General features: G+C 39.7%; 2 pseudogenes; both read right to left on the bottom strand.

Annotated features, from left to right (window-relative positions):
* Positions 1-2,971: 2,971 nt before the first annotated feature.
* Positions 2,972-7,180, bottom strand: LOC149170348 (glutathione gamma-glutamylcysteinyltransferase 1-like; annotated as a pseudogene).
* A 1,795-nt stretch (positions 7,181-8,975) lies between these two features.
* LOC149170347 (glutathione gamma-glutamylcysteinyltransferase 1-like) lies at positions 8,976-13,053 on the bottom strand (annotated as a pseudogene).
* Between the last annotated feature and the right edge of the window lie 1,108 nt (positions 13,054-14,161).

The raw sequence follows: 14,161 nt of genomic DNA, 5'->3' as shown, positions 1-14,161 counted from the left end.
GTTATAAGCCAAATACATAAAATTCAATAGTTCACACAATGTACAACAATGTGAGCATTAATGACAACCCAAATATAGATAATAATACAGAAATGCCTCAAAATACCTCAAATAGATTCATACATTGAAATAACATCCATACCATCCATAATGAATACATCATCGCTATATACACCAATCCACAAGTTACACATGCAATCCCTTCATTATTAAGATGATCCTATTACATATACATTTACATATTCCATAGTAAGGCCGAGAATGCAAAATATGTTCCTTTAAGGTCTCAAAATGACTCTTGATGTTTTTGACTTGAAATTTTCCAAACTAGCACTGGAAAAAATAGTCTTGTGGATTGATTCCTCCACTTTTTCTACTTTGAAAGCATCAAGATGGATGAAAAAGAAGATACTCATCCAATCGAGATCATACACCCCCATTTTGGGGGGATTTTGGTCCCCAAAAGCATCCACTGAATGAGGTGAGTATATTTTGATGAAAACTTGACTAAACTGAGAGGGCGGGGGTGACTCACTTTCATACATTCATGGACATCAAAATTATTTTCTTGTAGCCGATTGTCTGAAAAAATAAATGAGCATATTAAAAAATAATTACTAATAGATTTAGTATGTGAACATCAAGTAATAAGTTAACCTAAACATCACTTATCGCGATTAAAGGAATAACCTCTTCTATTATTTTCTTAGCTTGAAACATATCAACATAAGTCTAGTCACACCTCAAGTGTTTTGTTAGGGGAGAAAGATGACAAGTATACCAAGCTTTTGATAATATGGTTTAAACACATTCCCTCGTGTTACTCCGGTGTGAGCGAGACTATTGAGTAACCCAACAGAGTCACCACAAGGAGATGCAAGCATTGCTTCATTACCAGAAGACCTGTTTAATACCACGATGAAGTTGTTTGCATCACCTCATTGTGGAGGAAGCCTTTCTCTTCTTTAACCTTTATTTTATTTCCTTAAAGGTATGCTTGAAGAATTTATTGAATATTTTTAGTACGGGTGGAAGAGGCATTGTTACTTACTGAGAGCAAGAGAGGTTGTTCCTTGTTTAGGCAATTTGAAATATAACTCGAGTTAACATGTACATTTTGAAGTTTTCTCCTCTGCCTTTTTTACTTCGTATATTCAAGATATCGAAACACCATTAAATACAAGGCTTTGTCAGAATGAAGATCCTAATAAAGATATGGGCTTTGTTAGGTCCCTATAATACTAGTGTATTCCCTTATTATTATTGTCATTGTAACCCTTACTGTTATTGTTGTGCCCATGTTGTCCCCATATTGTTATTATTGTGCCCCATAGAAGCCCACTATTGTTATTGTTGTGTTCAATATGTTTCCAAGCACCAACTTGGTCATTTGTGAGGCTCCAACATCTAGGGTACCAACCTTGTCTTCTCAAGGCACCAACCTTGTGTTTAGGAGCACCAACTCCAAGGACACCAATATTTCCAATTCTAAGGCACCAACCCCAAGGGCTCCAACCTTATCTTTTCAAGGCACCAACCTTGTTTGTTTGAGGCTCCAACCTTTAGGGTGTTAGCGCTTGAAATTTCAACTCAGGCTGAGAAAGGTAAACCTCAAGGCAACATCAAACCATTTAGCCTCGTAGCTAGCCCTACGGGGCAGGAGAAGGCTCTCTCCGGTCTATCTCGTAAAATCTTCAATATATGAGATGACCCAATAAGGTAACACTGATATTATGTTAGTAAACTGATCAAAAGGGGTTTTTAATTAAATGATGGGGTTGTTCCGGGCTGCATGGGAAAAATCACAGCTTGAACAGAGAAATATAATGAACAACAGAGATTATCGACTGAGGCAAGGTAGGCAAGAAATTTAACACCAAATCTAGATTTAAATGGGATGGCAAGACTGGTGAGGAGCTAAGGAGGGCAAACAATAACTTTGAATCCTCCTTAAACAATATAAAACATTAAATATTGAACAAACTTAAAAGCAGAGCATGGCAGACATGAATTCTTACTTTAACACTTCATTTGTTCAATTAGAAATGATCATGAAGTGAAATGGAACATAACAGATCACATATGAAACACAAGAAAAACTTATGCTAAATTATCATACCACAGGAATCTCAGAAGTCAGAGCTGTGAAATCTCATTAAAAATCTCTGTCAAAAACTGTACATGGTAAGCTCTCTATTCTCCAGCACTCAGAACTCTCCCCTCTACATGCTCCCTCTTTACAAAGAATTTACAATAATAAATAGGACTGTCTGTAGAAAAAATATCGACCCAAAACAGGGCGTTGTTTAAACTGACATTACAAAAATTAACAAAAAAGCGTTTCATCCATTCTACAAATAGAACATCGTTCCTCTAAATCTTCTACGATTGGTTTATTAAGAGACAAAATCTGGAGCAAAGTTCTCATGAAATCATGACTGAGGATCGAAATAGGCAAATTCGTTTCTCTTGAAATCCTCTGATGGCAGATAAACCGGAACGTTGATCCTTTGAAATCGGGACTGAGGATAAAAATAGGCGAATTGACCCTGTTTTTCTGCTGTGACAGATGTCTTCGTGGTGTTTGGTCCTTTACTTTTCACCTTTGCTTTCTTCTCTATTCCAGCAGACATCGTAAATTCCACCACTTCCTTCCTTCGCAGACCATATATGCAGACACCCGTCGCACAACCCACTTGAAAGAAATTGAATATATAGGTTCACTGTCAGTAGTCAATTTGAACAATTGTCTTCCTTGCTCAACATCCCATAATTTGATTGCTGAGTCAAATGAGTTCATTAGGATTATTTGTACACGGACCAGTGGGGCTCCACTTGACGGCATAGATTTCCTTCGTGTGCTCCTTGAGATCATGTAGACACGTATGTTGCTTTCATACTCCATATCTTTGTTGTCAAGTCAATGTATCAAACCTGAGAAAAGATATGCCATATGTCTTGTGCGCAGACTCTAACCACACTCCTTGCATGATAAAGATTTATCTCGCTTAATATATCTCAATAAAAATATACATACATCCACTGCATTATACTTGCTCATTAGCATACAAGCCTTATTACAAAAACACTCTTTCAATACACCAATCAGTTCACATTGGGTGGCTTCCCTTTGGCAGCAAACATTTTCAATTATCTCCAACGAATTATCTTCAGTAGACCATGATAAAGTGAAGCATGAGGTTGCAGATGAAGACCACTTATCCGCAACCTTGTAAATTTCTGTTTCCTTTATTTGTTGCAATATTTCTCCCTTGAAAGAAATTCGCTCAGCTTCTTCCTTATCTAAAGTTTTCTCAGAGCTGTCCAACCTTCTAACTTCGGCAATCCACTTGATGAAATCTGTAAGATTTGCAGGTAATGATTCAAAAACTACAGAAAGGATTTTTTCTACACTGTCAAAACCTTCTGCTTTCAGAAGCTGCAGAACCAGAGTATAAAGTAAGGATGGACCCTGCTGGTGCTTCAATATTAGCATAAACCCCCTGTATTTTTGAGTCGTTTCGTCTATGGTATTCATTTCCTCCCAAAGAAGTGAAAGTGGAACCCAATGGGGAGGATACTTGAATCGAGCGACATCTAAAACAAGTGCCATGTCTTTTCCAGCATGGTATCCACCAATCGGTGAAAAATGGCCAGATCCTGTCTGCTTTAGTGGAGTTATTATAATATGACGTAATCACATGGCAATCTTCAGAAGAAGCAAACTTTGCTACAAATCTCCGGAATTCATCAATAGAAATTTTATTGGAGCGGAAATCTTCAACCTTAGCTCCAGAAAAATTAGTTAGGCATGCCATCAACTTTCACCTTTTTCAAAGGTTCACAACAGTCCAGCATCGATTCATCAAACCAGCACCAAGGCCCCTTCCATTTTCTTCCAGGATCAATTGCAAGAGCATTGAGAACAACTCATGAGCTTATGCCAAACTCCATGGAAATGTAATGAAACAAAGGTGAGTATCATTTGCGTAGTTAGAGCCCCTGCACACAGGCTTTTATGATTTATCTCTTCCATACGATGCCCAGCCTTTAATACGCTGTTGTAATCAAGACCCCAAGGAAATCGACCTCTTATCTCTCTGTCTTTCTGCCTTTGTTACAGCTACATTAAAGTCACATGGATCCACTCGATTGAGAATACACATGTACAACCAACCAAATGAATGTGTCCTCTGAAATTTGAATCTTTGCTACAAGAAAAGCTCACACGGTCATCAAGGAAGAAGAGCGCTCAGTTCTGTGCAAACAATCGTTTAGTCTCTCCTCAAAATATACCCAGAAAACATAATAGAGGCCAGTTGCCTCAACCAACAAGGGAATATGGCTCCCACAACTCCAATCCATCCTTCAAATAATGGTAGTCGCACAGGCCACCACAATAAATACAAACCCTTCCTCGAAGATGAAACTCTTGCTCCTTATTAAGCCATAAACCCTCCATTTATTACAGTCAACATGGCCCTTGGTAACAGTAAAGAAATTTGCCTTTTAGCTAAGAGAGCAGTGCCAGCACACATTCAATTTCTCCCTATTACACCAAGAGAACTCGGCCTCTATTTCTCGTTCTGAACCCATTCCCTTTAGCAATATGGAATGCTCTCACAAATCCCTCTTTCATTCACTAAATTGACCCACTGAAATGATATTGAAGTTGGGACTCCTCATGGGTTTTTCCGAGAATCCAATCTGTTTTTCCACTATACAACATACAAACAAAACCACTGCATATAAAAACAAAATGCAGTAGGCTAGGAATGGAGAAACAAAAACAGTAGTCAAAAACACATTTACAAGGCCCGTTAATATATTTTCTAGGAGGAAAGTCACAAGCACATTATGATCGAAGACTTCCTCAAGGATTGCTTAATAAACTGTGAGAATTACACATCCAAAGAAGCCATAGTATTGGGGATCAATATTGATTATTGATATCACAATGGCCACTGCTGCAAGAGTGAAAAAGAAATTCCAGTGTACACCATATTCCCAAACATGGACACCGAGTGCCTGTTTTGAAACTAGTGCATTTGCAACTGCAAAAGATTCAACCCCGAGATCCATTAATCTTGTACCATACGTTTCTGTCTTAGCAAATCGCCTGGGAAATATTTTGAAGTCCACAGCGAGGATTGACAAGCATGTCACCAGTATCATTGCAAATCTGATATGATGAGAAGCTTTTTCTTTGTCTGCTTGGAGGGATAGGAGTTAATGAAACCACTGCCATTTGAAGAGCTGGAGACTTTAATACATATTCTAAAAAATACATTTAGTGATTTCTTCTTCAAAACAGGGTTTTGAAGAAGAATCAGTCGTACAAGACGGAGTCTAACATCAGCTCCATTTGGGATGGCAGCTACCGCTTCGTGGAGGTGCCAAGGACCGCAGAACTTTGGGAGAGCAGACAGTGCCTCCACCCATTGGGCAATGGAGTCATCATCGACACAACTGAAACTAAACTCAAACTGATTTGATCTCAAGACTGAAATGACTGAAAAACGACTTAACGATCTTCAAGCAAACTAAAACAAGATGTTGCCGTTATGGCTGCTTATTTATTTACAAAATCTACTCTAATCTGTTGTAAAAACAATAGATCAGGTAATACTAAAATGCCATATTAACCATTCAAGTGAACCTGAAAATGATGCCGCTCGAGCATGCTTCCACCAGGTCATAGATGCAGTTGCTGGCAGCCTTTCATGTAAGTAATGACCCTGGTCACGGAAAAGACAGCCTGATCCGTCAAGCAAACTGAAAAACATGTCCATGTATGCCGCAATAGGATCACGGAAGCCAGACTCTGTTGGCTGCCCCAATTCTGCAATACATACTTCCATCTGCACACTGTCAATATAAACATTTGTAGGCAAGTCTACGATTTCTTGTTTCGATGGAAGAAGGATTTCCAAGAACCTTTTAGGGTCTTGGAAATCATATGACTGAATCTACTCATCTAGGCACTGAATCTCCTTTTCAAGTTTTTCAACAATTAACTCACAGGCACCAATTTTAGCTTCAGGAGAGAACTCTGGAGATTTCAAACTTTGAAAGAAGTCACTGAAAAATTCTTCATTAGTTTCAATATCTACTAACCACTCTCTAACTCCGTTTAGAGCTTCACAAAGTGCAGGGTTTGCCACATACCCTACCATTGCATGAACAGATCAGCATGCGTTGGAATGTCTGGATCGAATTGGAGTCGCCAGGTGAATGGTTCAGCCTGCATAAGTGTCTGACTGCTGTCCACCATCAGCATCAGATCTACACCTTGATTACATCTACTGGGACAAGACAATCAACAAATTGAATGTTCTCCCCAGTATGCTCGCCAGTATGTTAGCGAGTTTCCAAGTCGTTTTTTATACATACTCTCAGGATGTCTCGATTCTGCGACCTCATATTCTGGAACAGCTGCAGCAATCTCATTCAGTTCTTGCTGTGACAAGCTAACCCATAAAGATGCAATATTTTCATCCAATTTTTTTTTACTTTACTTGTTCCTAGAATAGGAGCAACGCCACTTCCTTGATGAAGCACCCATGCGAGGGCCAATTGCGCGGGTGTGTACCCATGCTTTCTTAGCTAGAGCAGAAAATCGTTCAAATAATACTTCTTCTCGCAATTCTCTCCGTGAAACCGAGGTTGCCGCACCAGTCTACTATCACCCTCATGTAAGTTTTCAACAACTGCTTTTCCAGCAAAACATCCACGTCCAAGAGGACTATAAGGTATAATGCCTATTCCCAAATCCCTGCAAGCAGGAATGATATCATCTTCCACATCACGGGTCCACAAAGACCATTCTAATTGAACAACTGTAATAAGATGTACAGCATTAGCCACTAGTTTCAGAGAGCCCAATATATTAAAGATCAATATAATCTGCATCAAGGCGCTTCAGGCTGTCTTCACAAGCTTTGCGTACATACTCTGCTGAGCTTTTAACACGAAAAACAACATTGCCAAACTTAGTGACCAGCTGAACTTTCTCACGGGGCAAACCTTTCAAAGCCTTGCCAACTTGGATTTCATTTGTGAAAGGCCCATACATATCTGCAGTGTCAAAAAACATGATGCCTCTGTTGAAAGCATGATAAACCAAAGAAATTCCATCGTCCTCGGCAACAGGGGTGCCATAGACAAATGAAAACCCCATACATCCTAAGCCAAGTTTGGAAACCTCGAATCCTTGGGTACCGAGTTAATGCGTGGGATGGATGCCATTTAATGGTAAACCTCAAGGCAACATCAAACCATTTAGCCTTGTCAGTGTCTGATCGTTGTCCACTATCAACAATCAGAACTGAACTTGATACATGTACTGGGGTAAAATGCAAATGAAGTGTTGTATTCACAAGCTCACGGAGATTGACTGAAGCAGCGTTTATCTACTAACGCTGATGTAAAACAAGAGCGTTTTCGAAGGCTACCTGGCGTAACTTCAAGCTCCGTCTAAGACTTATGAAATAACACGTCAATGAACAAATGATCAATTGTTCTCCCCAGTATGGTCGTCAGTATGTTAGCGCTTGAAATTTCACCTCAGGCTGAGAAAGGTAAACCTCAAGGCAACATCAAACCATTTAGCCTCGTAGCTAGCCCTACGGGGCAGGAGAAGACTCTCTCCGGTCTATCTCGTAAAATCTTCAATAGATGAGATGACCCAATAAGGTAACACTAATATTAGGTTAGTAAACTCATCAAAAGGGGTTTTTAATTAAATGACGGGGTTGTTCCGGGCTGCATGGGCAAAATCACAGCTTGAATAGAGAAATATAATGAACAACACATATTATCGACTGAGGCAAGGTAGGCAAGAAATTTAACACCAAATCTAGATTTAAATGGGATGGCAAGACTGGTGAGGAGCTAAGGAGGGAAAACAATAACTTTGAATCCTCCTTAAATAGTAGAAAACATTAAATATTGAACAAACTTAAAAGCAGAGCACGACAGGCATGAATTCTTACTTTAACACTTCATTTGTTCAATTAGAAATGATCATGAAGTGAAATGGAACATAACAGATCACATATGAAACACAAGAAAAACTTATGCTAAATTATCATACCACGGGAATCTCAGAAGTCAGAGCTGTGAAATTTGATTAAAAATCTCTGTGAAAAACTGTACATGGTAAGCTATCTATTCTCCAGCACTCAGAACTCTCCCCTCTACATGCTCCCTCTTTACAAAGAATTTACAATAATAAATAGGACTGTCTATAGAAAAAAGATCGACCCAAAACAGGGCGCTGTTTAAACTGACATTACAAAAATTAACAAAAAAGCGTTTCATCCATTCTTCAAATAGAACAGCGTTCCTCTAAATCTTCTACGATTGGTTTATTAAGAGACAAAATCTGGAGCAAAGTTCTCATGAAATCATGACTGAGGATCGAAATAGGCAAATTCGTTTCTCTTGAAATCCTCTGATGGCTAATAAACCGGAACGCTGATCCTTTTAAATCGGAACTGAGGATAAAAATAGGCGAATTGACCCTGTTTTTCTGCTGTGACAGATGTCTTCGTGGTGTTTGGTCCTTTACCTTTCACCTTCGCTTTCTTCTCTATTCCAGCAGACATCGTAAATTCCACCGCTTCCTTCCTTCGCTGACCATATATGTAGACACCCGTCGCACAACCCACTTGAAAGCAATTGAATATGTAGGTTCACTGTGAGTAGTCAATTTGAATAATTGTCTTCCTTGCTCGACATCCCATAATTTGATTGATGAGTCAAATGAGTTCATTAGGATTATTTGTACACGGACCAGTGGGGCTCCACTTGACAGCATAGATTTCCTTCGTGTGCTCCTTGAGATCATGTAGACACGTATGTTGCTTTCATACTCCATATCTTTGTTGTCAAGTCAATGTATCAAACCTGAGAAAAGATATGCCATATGTCTTGTGCGCAGACTCTAACCACACTCCTTGCATGATAAAGCTTTATCTCTGCTTAATATATCTCAATAACAATATACATACATCCACTGCATTATACTTGCTCATTAGCATACAAGCCTTATTACAAAAACACTCTTTCGATACACCAATCTGTTCACATTGGGTGGCTTCCCTTCGGAAGCAAACATTTTCAATTATCTCCAACGAATTATCTTCAGTAGACCATGATAAAGTGAAGCATGAGGTTGCAGATGAAGACCACTTATCCGCAACCTTGTAAATTTTTGTTTCCTTTATTTGTGGCAATATTTCTCCCTTGATAGCAATTCGCTTAGCTTCTTCCTTATCTGCAGTTTTCTCAGAGCTGTCCAACCTTCTAACTTCGGCAATCCACTTGATGAAATTTGTAAGATTTGCAGGTAATGATTCAAAAACTGTCGAAAGGAATTTTTCTACACTGTCAAAACCTTCTGCTTGCAGAAGCTGCAGAACCAGAGTATAAAGTAAGGATGGACCCTGCTGGTGCTTCAAGATTAGCATAAACCCCCTGTATTTTTGAGTTGTTTCATATATGGTATTCATTGCCTCCCAAAGAAGTGAAAGTGGAACCCAATGGGGAGGATACTTGAATCGAGCGACATATAAAACAAGTGCCATGTCTTTTCCAGCATGGTATCCACCAATCGGTGAAAAATGGCCAAATCATGTCTGCTTTAGTGGAGTTATTATAATATGATGTAATCACATGGCAATCTTCAGAAGAAGCACACTTTGCTACAAATCTCCGGAATTCATCAATAGAACTTGGATTGGAGCGGAAAGCTTCAACCTTAGCTCCAGAACAATTGGCTAGGCATGCCATCAACATTCACCTTTTTCAAAGGTTCACAACAGTCCAGCATCGATTCATCAAACCAGCGCCAAGGCCCCTTCCATTTTCTTCCAGGATCAATTGCAAGAGCATTGAGAACAACTCATGAGCTTATGCCAAACTCCATGGCACTGTAATGAAACAAAGGAGAGTATCATTTGCGTAGTTAGAGCCCCATGCGCACAGGCTTTTATGATTTATCTCTTCCATACGATTCCCAGCCTTTAATAGGCTGTTGTAATCAAGACCCCAAGGAAATCGACCTCTTATCTCTCTGTCTTTCTGCCTTTGTTACAGCTACATTAAAGTCACATGGATCCACTCGATTGAGAATACACATGTACAACCAACCAAATGAATGTGTCCTCTGAAATTTGAATCTTTGCTACAAGAAAAGCTCACACGGTCATCAAGGAAGAAGAGCGCTCAGTTCTGTGCAAACAATGGTTTAGTCTCTCCTCAAAATGTACCCAGAAAACATAATAGAGGCCAGTTGCCTCAACCAACAAGGGAATACGGCTCCTAAAACTCCAATCCATCCTTCAAACAATGGTAGTCGCACAGGCCACCACAATAAATACAAACCCTTCCTCGAAGATGAAACTCTTGCTCCTTATTAAGCCATAAAACCTCCATTTATTACAGTCAACATGGCCCTTGGTAACAGTGAAGAAATTTGCCTTTTAGCTAAGAGAGCAGTGCCAGCACACATTCAATTTCTCCCTATTACACCAAGAGAACTCGGCCTCTATTTCTCGTTCTGAACCCATTCCCTTCAGCAATATGGAATTTTCTCACAAAGCCCTCTTTCATTCACTAAATTGACCCACTGAAATGATATTGAAGTTGGGACTCCTCATGGGTTTTTCCGAGAATCCAATCTGTTTTTACACTATACAGCATACAAACAAAACCACTGCATATAAAAACAAAATGCAGTAGGCTAGGAATGGAGAAACAAAAACAGTAGTCAAAAACACATTTACAAGGCCCGTTAATATATTTGCTAGGAGGAAAGTCACAAGCACATTATGATCGAAGAATTCCTCAAGGACTGCTTAATAAACTGTGAGAATTACAAATCCAAAGAAGCCACAGTATTGGGGATGAATATTGATTATTGATATCACAATGGCCACTGTTGCAAGAGTGAAAAAGAAATTCCAGTGTACACCATATTCCCCAACATGGACACCGAGTGCCTGTTTTGAAACTAGTGCATTTGCAACTGCAAAAGATTCAACCCCGAGATCCATTAATCCTGTACCATACGTTTCTGTCTTAGCAAATCTCCTGGGAAATATTTTGAAGTCCACGGCCAGGATTGACAACCATGTCACCAGTATCATTGCAAATCTGATATGATGAGAGGCTTTTTCTTTGTCTGCTTGGAGGGATAGGAGTTAATGAAACCACTGCCATTTGAAGAGCTGGAGACTTTAATACATATTCTAAAAAATACATTTAGTGATTTCTTCTTCAAAACAGGGTTTTGAAGAAGAATCAGTCGTACAAGACGGAGTCTAACATCGGCTCCACCTGGGATGGCAACTGCCGCTTCGTGGAGGTGCCAAGGACCACAGAACTTTGGGAGAGCAGACAGTGCCTCCACCCATTGGGCAATGGAGTCATCATCGACACAACTGAAACTGAACTCAAACTGATTTGATCTCAAGACTGAAATGACTGAAAAACGACTTAGCAATCTTCAAGAAAACTAAAACAAGCTGCTGCCCTTATGGCTGCTTATTTATTTACAAAATCTACTCTAATATGTTGTACGAACAATAGATCAGGTAATACTAAAATGCCATATTAACCATTCAAGTAAACTTGAAAATGATGCCGCTCGAGCATGCTTCCACCAGGTCATAGATGCAATTGCTGGCAGCCTTTCATGTAAGTAATGACCCTCGTCACGGAAAAGACAGCCTGATCCGTCAAGCAAACTGAAAAACATGTCCATGTATGCCGCAATAGGATCACGGAAGCCAGACTCTGTTGGCTGCCCCAACTCTGCAATACATACTTGCATCTGCACACTGTCAATATAAACATTTGTAGGCAAGTCTACGATTTCTTGTTTCGATGGAGGAAGGATTTCCAAGAACTTTTTAGGGTCTTGGAAATCATATGACTGAATCTGCTCATCTAAACATTGAATCTCCTTTTCAAGCTTTTCAACAATTAACTCACAGGCACCAATTTTAGCTTCAGGAGAGAACTCTGGAGATTTCAAACTTTGAAAGAAGTCATTGAAAAATTCTTCATTAGTTTCAATATCTACTAACCACTCTCTAACTCCGTTTAGAGCTTCACAAAGTGCAGGGTTTGCCACATACCCTACCATTGCATGAACTGATCAGCATGCGTTGGAATGTCTGGATCGAATTGGAGTCGCCAGGTGAATGGTTCAGCCTGCATAAGTGTCTGACTGCTGTCCACCATCAGCATCAGATCTGCACCTTGATTACATGTACTGGGACAAGACAATCAACAAATTGAATGTTCTCCCCAGTATGGTCGCCAGTACGTTAGCGAGTTTCCAAGTCGTTTTTTATACATACTCTCAGGATGTCTCAATTCTGCGACCTCATATTCTGGAACAGCTGTAGCAATCTCATTCAGTTCTTGCTGTGACAAGCTAACCCATAAAGATGCAATATTTTCATCCAAATGTTTTTTACTTTACTTGTTCCTGGAATAGGAGCAACGTCACTTCCTTGATGAAGCACCCATGCGAGGGCCAATTGCGCGGGTGTGTACCCATGCTTTCTTAGCTAGAGCAGAAACTCGTTCAAATAATACTTCTTCTCGCAATTCTCTCCGTGAAACCGAGGTTGCCGAACCAGTCTACTATCACCCTCATGTAAGTTTTCAACAACTGATTTTCCAGCAAAACATCCACGTCCAAGAGGACTATAAGGTATAATGCCTATTTCCAAATCCCTGCAAGCAGGAATGATATCATATTCCACATCACGGGTCCACAAAGACCATTCTAACTGAACAGCTGTAATAAGATGTACAACATTAGCCACTAGTTTCAGAGAGCCCAATATATTAAAGATCAATATAATCCGCATCAAGGCGCTTCAGGCTGTCTTCACAAGCTTTGCGTACATACTCTGCTGAGCTTTTAACACGAAAAACAACATTGCCAAACTTAGTGACCAGCTGAACTTTCTCACGGGGCAAACCTTTCAAAGCCTTGCTAACTTGGATTTGATTTGTGAAAGGCCCATACATATCTGCAGTGTCAAAAAACATGATGCCTCTGTTGAAAGCATGATAAACCAAAGAAATTCCATCGTCCTCGGCAATAGGGGTGCCATAGACAAATGAAAACCCCCTACATCCTAAGCCAAGTTTGGAAACCTCGAATCCTTGGGTACTGAGTTAATGCGTGGGATGGACGCCATTTAAAGGTAAACCTCAAGGCAACATCAAACCATTTAGCCTTGTCAGTGTCTGATCGTTGTCCACTACCAACAATCAGATCTGAACTTGATACATGTACTGGGGTAAAATGCAAATGAAGTGTTGTATTCACAAGCTCACGGAGATTGACTGAAGCAGCGTTTATCTACTAACGCTGATGTAAAACAAGAGCATTTTCGAAGGCTACCTGGCGTAACTTCAGGCTCCGTTTAAGACTTACGAAATAACACGTCAATGAACAAATGATCAATTGTTCTCCCGAGTATGGTCGCCAGTATGTTAGCGCTTGAAATTTCACCTCAGGCTGAGAAAGGTAAACCTCAAGGCAACATCAAACCATTTAGCCTCGTAGCTAGCCCTACGGGGCAGGAGAAGGCTCTCTCCGGTCTATCTCGTAAAATATTCAATAGATGAGATGACCAATAAGGTAACACTGATATTAGGCTAGTAAACTGATCAAAAGGGGTTTTTAATTAAATGACGGGGTTGTTCCGGGCTGCATGGGCAAAATCACAACTTGAAAAGAGAAATATAATGAACAACACAGATTATCGACTGAGGCAAGGTAGGCAAGAAATTTAACACCAAATCTAGATTTAAATGGGATGGCAAGACTGGTGAGGAGCTAAGGAGGGAAAACAATAACTTTGAATCCTCCTTGAATAGTAGAAAACATTAAATATTGAAAAAACTTAAAAGCAGAGCATGGCAGGCATGAATTCTTACTTTAACACTTCATTTGTTCAATTAGAAATGATCATGAAGTGAAATGGAACATAACAGATCACATATGAAACACAAGAAAAACTTATGCTAAATTATCATACCACAGGAATCTCAGAAGTCAGAGCTGTGAAATTTCATTAAAAGTCTCTGTCAAAAACTGTACATGGTAAGCTCTCTATTCTCCAGCACT

The sequence above is a fragment of the Pinus tabuliformis genome, chromosome 4_2 (assembly GCF_031772625.1).
Source record: "Pinus tabuliformis cultivar Carrire ecotype Pingquan chromosome 4_2, CPIR1, whole genome shotgun sequence".
Lineage (NCBI taxonomy): Eukaryota > Viridiplantae > Streptophyta > Pinopsida > Pinales > Pinaceae > Pinus > Pinus tabuliformis.
This window is presented reverse-complemented; position numbering and strand designations above follow the sequence as displayed.